Source organism: Tachypleus tridentatus, chromosome 13 (assembly GCF_004210375.1).
Source record: "Tachypleus tridentatus isolate NWPU-2018 chromosome 13, ASM421037v1, whole genome shotgun sequence".
In the NCBI taxonomy this organism is placed as follows: domain Eukaryota; kingdom Metazoa; phylum Arthropoda; class Merostomata; order Xiphosura; family Limulidae; genus Tachypleus; species Tachypleus tridentatus.
The window spans coordinates 231,275,270-231,286,316 of record NC_134837.1 but is presented as its reverse complement, the minus strand read 5'-3'; positions in this window follow the sequence as shown (position 1 = coordinate 231,286,316).

Here is an 11,047-nt window from a genome sequence, read left to right as displayed (position 1 = left end):
GTCGTCGATACAGAGCCCGTTTGCAACAGTAAGAGGGAGTTTCTAATGATAGCATTAATATTTATATTAAAAGAGTGACACTTAAACACAGCCCTGAGGAACTGTAGAAAAATCGGCAAAATGTCGAACCCACATAAACTTGAAATCGCCTGCTCATTGAATTTTTGAAAAAATAAAATGGGCAAATGGTCATGCAATCCATATAATTGGAGACATCGCAAAATGGCATACGTCCACGTTGTATCATAAGCCTTTAGAAGGTCAAATAATACTGACACAAGATGTCACTTAAGAAAGGGTTCTCTGATCGACGTTTCATGTCGAATCAGGCGGTCCACGGTGGAGCATTGTTGTTGGAACCCACACTGGGTGTGTGAAAGGAGGTTGTTTGACTAGAGAAACCAAACAAGACGAGCATTCACTATCATCTGTCAGCTCTTAAAAGCAATTGGAGAGTAGTTTGAAGATATCTTAAGATCCCTCCTAGGCTTAGAGAAAGGTAGGACAATAGCCTGGTGCCGTGCATCAGGAAGAAGATTCTTCTACCGGATCCAGTTAAAAACATCCAGAGGAATAGCAAAAGAAGCAGGAGATAGATAGTGCAGCATTTCATAGTGTACATCATCAGGTCCAACAGATGTACTGCCAGACTGATGAAGAGCTAGCTTGATTTCCACCAGTGTAAAGGGGTGATTGTAGAAATAAAGACGATCAGCTCGAAAGGAAAATGGCATCGCTCTGCCTGAGTCTTGATGGCGAAGAAGGTGGAAGATAAAGTAAAAGTGCTTGATACTTGACAAAAGCTTTTGCCGACAGTATCAGCGATGGTCTGGGCATCAGCAACTTCCTGGCCATCAGAGAGCAAGATCGAAGTGAAGTTAGAATTATATTGCCCACTGAACTTCCAAATCTTGTCCCATATGACATTGGAACTAGTGAAGGATGAGATGTTGATTGTGAATTTAATCCACGATTCCTTCTGGCTTTGATGACTTGCCCACTGAGCATATGCACAGGCCCACTGAAAAGTGATATGGTTAAATATCATGGGATACCTTTCGTAAGTATCCCAGGCCCGTTTTCGAGCCTTCCGTGCCATGTGGTAGGCAGAATTCCACCATGGACGAGGATACCGTGGAAAACGTGTTGAGCTTTCAGGAATACATTGAGCAGGTGCCTGTATAATTCAGTCAGTCGCTGCTGCCACGCAGTCGTCTATCGATGGCTTACAGACGACGGTAGGGTCAAGTTCCGAGAGAAGAGTGAAAGAGAGCCAGTTGCCCTGGTCCAGCTTCCACCGGGACATGCGGGTCGAGTGGCATCAACCACGGCCAGTCTCTCTCAAAATTATAGGAAAATTATCACTGCCCCATGGATTACTGTCAACCCTCTATGGAAAGTGAGAGAATAGTAAAGGGGAGCAAACTGGGAGATCAATAGCAGTAAAGGACTGACAAGATGTATGAAAATAAGTATAAGAACAGTATTTAAAACAGAAAGGTTGTGATTTGAGAGTATACTCTCTATGAAGCGATCCCTCTCATCAATATTGTGCTTCCTCAGAGGGAAATATCTCCATTTAAGTCCCCAGGGTTAAAAAGGGAGGCACAAGTGTTCAATGAGCGTATCAAGGTAGATTGATCATGGAACTCTCCAGGAAACAGGTAGAGAACAAACAGTTATGGTACGACCCAAGGAAACATGGGTGGCTACAGTTTTCAAGGGTGTGTCGAGTGGCAAAGACAGAATGGGCACATGCTGATCGACCCTCCATGCACTCATTATCACACAACCTATAATTTCTGTACTAAGAAAACTGCTGAAAAGTGACTGTATCAGCAGGTTTCAGAAATGTTTCTTGTAAGGAAAGACACATAGAATGGTAAGAATCAATCAGTGCTTTGCTGTCATTCAGATTAAAACATAAACCTCGACAGTTCAACTGCATCAAGGTGGTCATTTTTACTTATGTATAGACAAATTGGGTGGGGAGCCCTTCTGTGTTTGACCACGTCTTTTTTCTTTATTTTTTTATTCGAAGAAGGTTTAGCGACCTCCATAGATCTTGCCCTGGATCGATTGGGCAGGTCTCTGTCATTGGAAGAAGATTACAGCGACTGAGAGCGAGAACCAGTGATAGATGGGAAAGTGCCGGTCAAACTTGATTTTTTAAAGGACATGTCCAGCTTTAGATAGAAAATTTCGAACCCTGATATGTGTCTACTTTATCACTTAGAACCTCACATGATAAACTTGTTTCAAGTTGATCATCTCCATAAATATCAAGCAGATCTATTAAACTACAAGTTAAATAAAAATAATGATAAAAAGTGTAAACTGAAATCAGTTACTGTTCACACCCACAAAGCTTTTTATAACATAGCTGATTTATGAGTCCAGAGAAGAAGATGGATCCAAGGAAACGCCCAACCTGGAACCAAAGGAAGTAGATCTGGGGATCTGTTGAAAGTAATGGTAAGGACAGAGATAGGTGTTGACGTTGATTCATCAACTTTCTTAATCATGGAGGGCAAAATACTTTTCATACGGTTTAAGAATGATTCTTTTGGACGCACGGAGAGATCCATCTGCACTCCCACTGTACCAATGGAACGAAGTGCAGCAGTATACAACTGAAATGGTGTGACGGACAGTAACTTTCGAGCCTCGGGGTAAGAAATGTTGTGAACCGTTTTCACGCGCTGTATCTCTTTTTCTTCCACTCACCTAAGGTATGAATGAAAGTAAGATAGGTGAGAGCCACTACACTTAACACAATGAGGGTTTATTTCACACTCATAGGCATCGTGGTCTTTACCACCACAATCAACTTGATGATGGCAGGTAAACGTGGTGAAGTAAACGTCAAGATTAGGACATTGGTTGGCATCATACTGCAGAAATTCCTTGGGTGGAAAAACCAGCGAGGATCTCTGATTCGGGAATGTTCTTCAAATTCCTCTCAACAACAATTCCTCGTGACTAATTCAAAGTAGCATGGGGAATAACTTCAACGGGTATATCCTCAATAGTCTTCGAAGGCAAGAGGAGTTCATTGTGTTTAGGAGTAGATGCTTTCATTAATATGTCACCAGAACAAATCTTTTTGACCGACTTAGGAGAGCTAGCAAGCCCCTTTAATCCCTTATGAATAAAAAAAGAGAGACTTTTGCCCTAAAGATTTATCTGAAAGAGAATGTAGTATCAGAAAATGAAGTACTGGTGCTGAAGAAACTAAAAATTGCCGTTCAAAATCTTCAAGACGCGATTGTTTACACATGGACTGTTTTTCTACTATTCTATTAAAATTTCTATTTGGTGTGCCAATAATAAAGGAAAAATATTTTGGTGCCCACTGACTTTATCCACCATGGATCCCTACGAGGGGACACATTACAGTGCCAAAAAAGGAAACTGCAGCAACGCCAGGGTTTCGTGTGCACTATATCCAAACACCAGCATTAGATACAATGCCCACAACACTCGTTGAGAACATCCAATACTGGTACTTGATTGACCCTAACCAAGTGGACTAGCCTATTTACACTGAGGGGCCACCCCAAGGCCATCGGTCTACAGGAATTCAAGGATTAAGTGTTGTGTTAGGGTTGAACCCTTCAATCACCAGGATCTTCTCCTTCCCTTCACTGGTCGTTACGAACGGTAAACACGTGAGTGAATGTTTAGATCCTAGAGGAGGTAAACCAAAAGAACAGAACCTTCTCTGGGAGGTCTCCTCATCACGTACAGGAATCCACACTGAGAGAAAATCAGTATTAGAAAAGCACGTTGCTGGAGTTAAACATAAAAAGTCTATCAATTCGATAAAGAATGTTGTAATGTTTTCATTATGCCAAAAACAAGCGAGTATAATAAACAGAAAAGAATAACAAAAGAAGGTAAAATAAAGCTTCCAGCATATGAGCACAATCTTCCATTCAGTGTTATCTATCACGTGGTTTCCTTAATTTAGTCTGTTTGTCCTGACTCTGAAAGTGTTAATAACATTAAATGTGGCAAAACGAAGTGTACCTACATTATAAAAAAACGTGTTAGGTAGTGAGATTCGTGAACATTTGTGTAGTAAGTTAAAAACTCGTCACTTTTTCTCATTGTTGATGAGTCAACAGATAGAGGCTGTATGAAACATATAGCCCTTGTTAGAGTTTTAACTAGTGTGGGTGTTCAATATTTATTCTTAACATTACTCTACATGAGAAAATAGCATCTGTAATAAGTGCTTCATTTATTCCATATGAGACAATGTCATTGTAGACATAATATAAAATTTTAAAATATGGAATCAAAATATCACTATTCTTGATTTCCACACATAGCTAAACATCAAACCCAATACAACAATGATCACTTGTACCTAGATGCTCCCCAATTTCCACCCTTTCTACTATTTCTATAATAAAAGTTAACAATACATCTAAAGTAGTGTTACTTCAGATTTTCTCCTTCATGATTTGACTCTTGCATTTCCTAATCCAAATGTCTGAAATTACCTATAATTATAACTTTATTAACAATTGAAATCTTAACCTCACTACAAAGTGTCTCACAAATTTCATCAATTTCTTCTGGAGATCTGTAACAAATTCCGAACAAAAGCTTTTCCACTTAATATTCACAAAGATATCCTGGCACAATTCATTTCTGGTCTTTATCTTTAAATGCTTTTATTAGCCCCTTGCAGTTATCAACTAGCTCATCTGACTTATTCTTTTTTTTGTCGCTAGTCCCTATATGCGCAATAAAGACTGTATTGTAACATTATAACGCCCCCACGGCGGGGAGGGCGAGCATGTTTGGCGCGACGCGGATGCGAACCGCGACCCTCAGATTACAAGTCGCATGCCTTAACGCGCTTGGCCATATCGGGCCTGTTCATAAAGAGAGTCAACGTGTTCTTTTATCCTTCCATGTAGAGTTCTTCCGGTTTCTGCTATGTATATATAATGGTAGATATTACATGTAAGCTAGTAAACAATATTGGAGACAAGACACACCTTTAAATCGTAAACACGGTTTTGTAAGACAATTGGCTTTATTACATTGTATGGCAGAGTACTATGAAAAAGTTGACTTTTTTTGCATTGAACATATTGTATGCATAAAGTAACTAACGCACTTTACCCCACGGAACGAAGGGACGTCAGGCGAGCTGGCAAATTTGCGACGCGGATTCAGATTAGTGACTAACGCGCTTTATTCATAAAGAGAGTCAGTCAAAGTTCTTCCGGTTTCAGGTGCGCTGATTATAGTTTTTATTAAATTAAACCTGTAAGAAATGGCTTTATTACTTCAATACTAGTCCCTAAAAGTGATTATAAAACTTTATTCGTAGTCAAATTTTGTAGACACACCTTTTTATTTTCATGGCTATTTGATTAAGAAAATTTTGTGTCATATTTGGAAAATTAGTTTTTTACTTTCTTGTCTGTGCCCGGCAAGACCAGCTGGTTAAGGTGCTTGACTTCTAATTTGAGAGTCGCGGGTTTGAATACTAGTCACAACAAAACACGCTCGCTCTTTCAGCCGTGGAGGCGTCATAATGTTACGGTCAATCCCACTATTCATTGGTAAAAGAGTAACCTAAGAGTTGGCGGTGGGTGGTAATGACTAGCTTCGTTCCCTCTAGTTCCACACTGCTAAATTACGGACGGCTAGCGCAGGTGACCCTCGTGTAGTTTTACGTGAAATTCAGAAAACAAACGTAAACTTCTTGTCCATCCGCGTTTTATCATGTTGGAAGTATTATGCTTATTTTTGCACGTTATAGTTCTTGAAAATGTGTTTGATGTAAAAAAAGTGGATATTCATTACTAAAAAGAAGTGATTTTAGTTCTGAGGATGTATTCGTTTTTCGCTAAAGTTGCAATTGAAGCCTATAACTGTGCCTATTTTGTAAGCTATTGAATTAAGTTAAATTTAGAGTATTTAATTAAATAAAAGGAACATTTTGCTGTGATAAGGTCATTTATTTCTAGTATTAATATATCGTATATATACCAATATATAAATATAATGAGTTTTCAAATGTCGATCACGTCAACCGTAATGCAATTTCGCTGACCCTAACTCACACTCTCAAACTGACAAGAACAACAGCACAAATTGGTTTCCTGATTAAGTGTCGCCGCCATAAGATTGGCCCTGAAGGTATTCAGAACAATTTCAAATTACCAGATCTTTTAAAGGAGAATCAGAAATCACAGGAAAGGTTAATTAGATTTTTCGCTTTCATTATAAATGACTTAATAATAATGCTACTTGAAAAGAAAAACAAACATCTAATATTAATACAACAAAATTAAATAGTTTTAAACATCTCAAGAAATGTTTCCCAGGTTCTACACTTGATTGATTAATATTAAATCAGACATCACTTGTGAGGAAAAGAAAGAATGATACTGAAGAATTTAGAAAAAATGAAGTATGTATGACGATGAAATCAGATAATTCCATTACAAGTGTTAATAACAATCAATAAAATACAACAACAGTTAAAAATGTAAGAGTATAAAATGATCTCTCAATCTCGGCTGCCTCTTTGGACCTGGTAAATAAGGGATCTAGTTTCGCAGTAACAACTAAACTTTCAAACCAATGATTATAAAATGTTTGAACAAACATTTTATTCTATTCAGTGGAACCATTTCTATGAAATTAGAGAAATGATTAAAATCCAGAAAGTGTCACACACGTATTATTTATTACGATTTCAAACAGACTAAAATTGAATTAAATTGTAATTTAGACTTAGAAATTAATTAAATGTCGAAATGCATCAAATTTATTATATTTACCTACAAGATTGACACACACAGTCCTTTCTTAACACAAATGTATTTTAATATTTAAACAACAATATAATTTATAAGAACAGTTATTACAAATAAAGATTTATATACAAAAGTTTTACAAACTTAGAAACAATACTAAGCTTTCTATCTGATCCAGAACTTCCTTGATATCTTATCGAGAGTTCAGGATGAGGGAATTAATTGCGGATTGATATAGATACAATTCACTTAAAGGGGAGCAAGCTATCTCTTCGTTGATCACACATGAGTTTTTCACAGCTGGAGTTATATAATGTCTTCGTAAAATAACTAGCATCCGATGTTGATCCACCAAAGCTAAACGGTTTGCAATGCTAGAAATCTGCAAAATCTCCTAGTCAATATCTAAAGTTCCTCGTTAATATCGTTAATCGCAGTTATGGCTTCCGAGTTTTATAGTATATTAGCTGTAACAAACCAGTAATATACTGTCTCCTGGCGCTTCGTGTTGGCTGCGTTTTATAGACGTGAAACAGCATTCTAGAAAGTTCAGCTTGCATAACAATACTGGCATTTACATTGTTGATTTTTTCACTTGAAAATCCTCTACAGCTTTAGTAAATAAGCAGGAATTTCGCCATACAGATTTCACAGCATAAATTACGCATATTTCTAAATATAAATCTAACTTACACTACCTTCAACATTAAAATAAATATATAATAGTAAATCCGTCACAAATTCAATCTCTACTACAACCAACATTGAAACTGATAACACTGATTCAGACATTAATTACATTTTTGAGATTTATTTAACTACACATGCAGCAAATCATACAGCTTCCAAATGTCTCATTAAACACTCTTTTGATACACCAAGTAACAACCTTCCCACTCTAACAAAAATATTAAAAACGAAAATCGCGGATGTGAGGAAAGCGATCGAAAACGTTTCTCAAAGACATAGGAATCTTTAAGCCAAGCCTAACTTAATTTTCTACAAAACAACTAGGATTTAAAAAGCTTAAAAAAGATAATAACATCATAATCAAAGAATTGAAGGTTTTTGTAGTCATGAGCAAACACATTTATTAATAAAAATATTTAAGCATTTTATAGATGATAATAAGTTTTAACTACTTAACAATTACCTCGCCAAAAATTGAAACGAAAATTAAAGTGAATATTTTTAAACTTACAAAACACATAAATTCTTTGGTTTACTAAAGGAATATAAACCGGATATGTCTCTAAGGCCCATGACAAAGCTACTGAAAGTCTGTTTTGGTTTGCATACAGTTTTGGTGCTAAATTACGTTCCAATCCGCTGGAATAATACACTAAACCTGCTATGTCGAATAAAAGATGCACCTCACTTATTGACCAAAAACAAACAAAAAATACCCTTTACACCAGTCGTCTTAGCCCTACACTCATCTATACAAACAAAATATGGTGTCATTGCAGTGTGAGAATCATGTCGAATCACAAACGATTTGTAGATGCACGGAGATATCTTACATTTCATTCTTCACAATGGATATTTTTGTTTTGAAAACAAAGTATACGTCCAACTCATTGGTGTCTCAATGGGTAATAGAGTCGCTGTTATTTATACCGTAATATTAATGCATTGTTTGAAACAACAGCACTTCAAAAGTGGCGTTAAGATATCAACATCGGCCTTGATTTCTGGCTTAGACGCGTTGGTGACGTGTTTGGACTACTGAATCTCAGTTTTTCTTCTTTAATTCAAATTTTAAAATTTTTAAATTCCGCTAACTTCACCATTCAATTAACTTTGAATCATCCGAATGACAAGAGGAACATAGATTTTCCTAACGTTATCTTACAACGATTGATAATGACAGTAATGTACAATCTACCTTGTTTCACAAAACAATAACAAACACCTTTTCCTTATCTCCAGCTCTCATCATCAAGAAGCTTTCAAGAAAGATGCAATTATTGGAGAATTAAACATAATCGGTCGAAACTGCAGTGAAAAAACAATACGCGCGCAGAACTAAAATCACTTCTTATAACCAATGAATGTTCACCTCTTTACATTAACTATGACATGTAAAAATCAGCAATCAGCATAACACTTTCGACGTGAGAAACAAAGATAAACTAAGAGGAAAAATACAGATTTTTCTAACATAACACAAAAATAGTTATTTTTATAACACCTCTAATTGACGTAGCTATACTCAAGGAAAATAAAAACTATAATCAGGAAATTTGAACTGCCGATTGAAGTTATAGAATAGCCAGGTTCAATATTAAAAGGCCGACTTGCCAGCTTTCAAAGTCTCAGTACACTACAATACAATGTAATAAAGTCAGCTCTTTTACAAAACCGTGTTTGAAATTTAAATACGAATTTTGTCTCCAATATTGTTCACCAGCTTACATATAATATATGCCATCATATGTACATAGCAGATACTGGAAGAACTCTACACACAAGGGCAGGAGAACACGTTGACTCTCTTTATGAAAAACAACATGAAAAAAGGGCAGTTTCAGATCACTAATTAACTTATCATGGACAAATAACACCTGAGTTAAGCCGCCTTCTCTGCACAAATTCTCACCGAATATGCTGAAAGAAAATTCAAAGAAACACTTCTCATTGAACAACTGTGACTACACATGAATATATACAAACGATGTCGCTTATAATGTTAATTATTTGATTTTTTAATATCTCATTATGTTATTACACTCTGTAACTTTGACAAGACTTTTATTTGCAACAGGTTTATTATTTCAACAATAAGCTGTGGAAGGCTTAGGTACTGTGCTGGAAGTTCGTGCATTAGTTAAAAACTAAAAAAAAACAAAAAACGTGGTTATAGTCCAAATTCATTAGTTAATACAAATCAACTTTACTACTTAATATGTCAAAAGCACTCTATACAAAAGTACGTAGATTCGAAAAGAAGTAGTTCTTAAAACAATTTGAAGATTTGTACTGTCAATTTCGGTTTGTGTTTTAGTGAATACTTCTAAAAAAGCCGTATAGCGAAATGTCAAGTGTAATTAAATAAAAACATTTTACTGTTATGAAGTTATTTATTTTTTATTATTTGTATTTTATACACCAATATACACTACATGAATTAAATAAGTTTACAACAGCTTGTTCTATAAAAATAAGCTTATATTATCCGTATGAATATTATTTATTGTTTTCAAAACGTAAAACAACTTAACTTTTTAGGTTTAATAACCCCTCGGTCGACTCAAGAGATAGCCCAATGTGGCTCTGACATAAGAAAACACACGCTATAATAAAATAATTCTGCTGCGTACCTACTCTATATAATTTACCTTTTGTCAGTGTAGCTTTAGATACATATCTTTACAAAAAAAACATACTCTTGAATAAAACACCAAACACAAAATATATAAATATAGAAGCAAATGAAAGTACACGTAATACACGTTTTATGTAAGATACTACTAAAATTACTTTTAGCGCGTAGGATTACTGTTGTTCAATTTTTGCCATACCATTATATATTAATAGCGTATGATTTTAAAACTTTCGTTTGACATCGTACTATCTATAAATAGGCCATTGTTTAGACAGTTCTCCAATGGATATTTGATGGCACATCGTTTAGCTTTACTTGCTTTAATTCAGAATTTTGATAAAAATTCACTGAGCTAGGTTGTTTAATACATTATCCTTCTCGATTTTATGTTCTACGCATTATTTAACATTTCCGAAAAGGCCAGTCAGCAGGAAAGCACTGTGGCGAATTACAAAAAAACGATATAAGAGTATAAAATTGAGATTTTATGAAAAAGGACGTAATTAGCCGGAACCCTTCCTTCATTTCAAAGTGTCATTATTCGTATTACCATGCAAGGTTTTTTTGTTTGTTTTAGACTTTCGTGCAAAGCTACGCGAGGGCTATCTATACTAGCCGTCTCTAATACAGCAGTGTAAAACTAGACGGAAGGCAACTAGTCATCACCACCCACCGCCAACTCTTTTACTAACGAATAGGGAGATTGACGGGAACATTAAAACATTCTCCCACAGTTGAAAGAGAATGTTTGATGTGATGGGGATTCGAACGCCTTAACTACCTGGCCATGCTGGGTCAGTCTTTCTTGTAGTTGTTTTGAAGATCTGATTATTACAAACAATTAACTACTGGAACTCAATTTCTTCATACCATTTAAAGTACCAGCATCATTTCCCCTACATACACTCCTTCCTAATAGATACTCAGG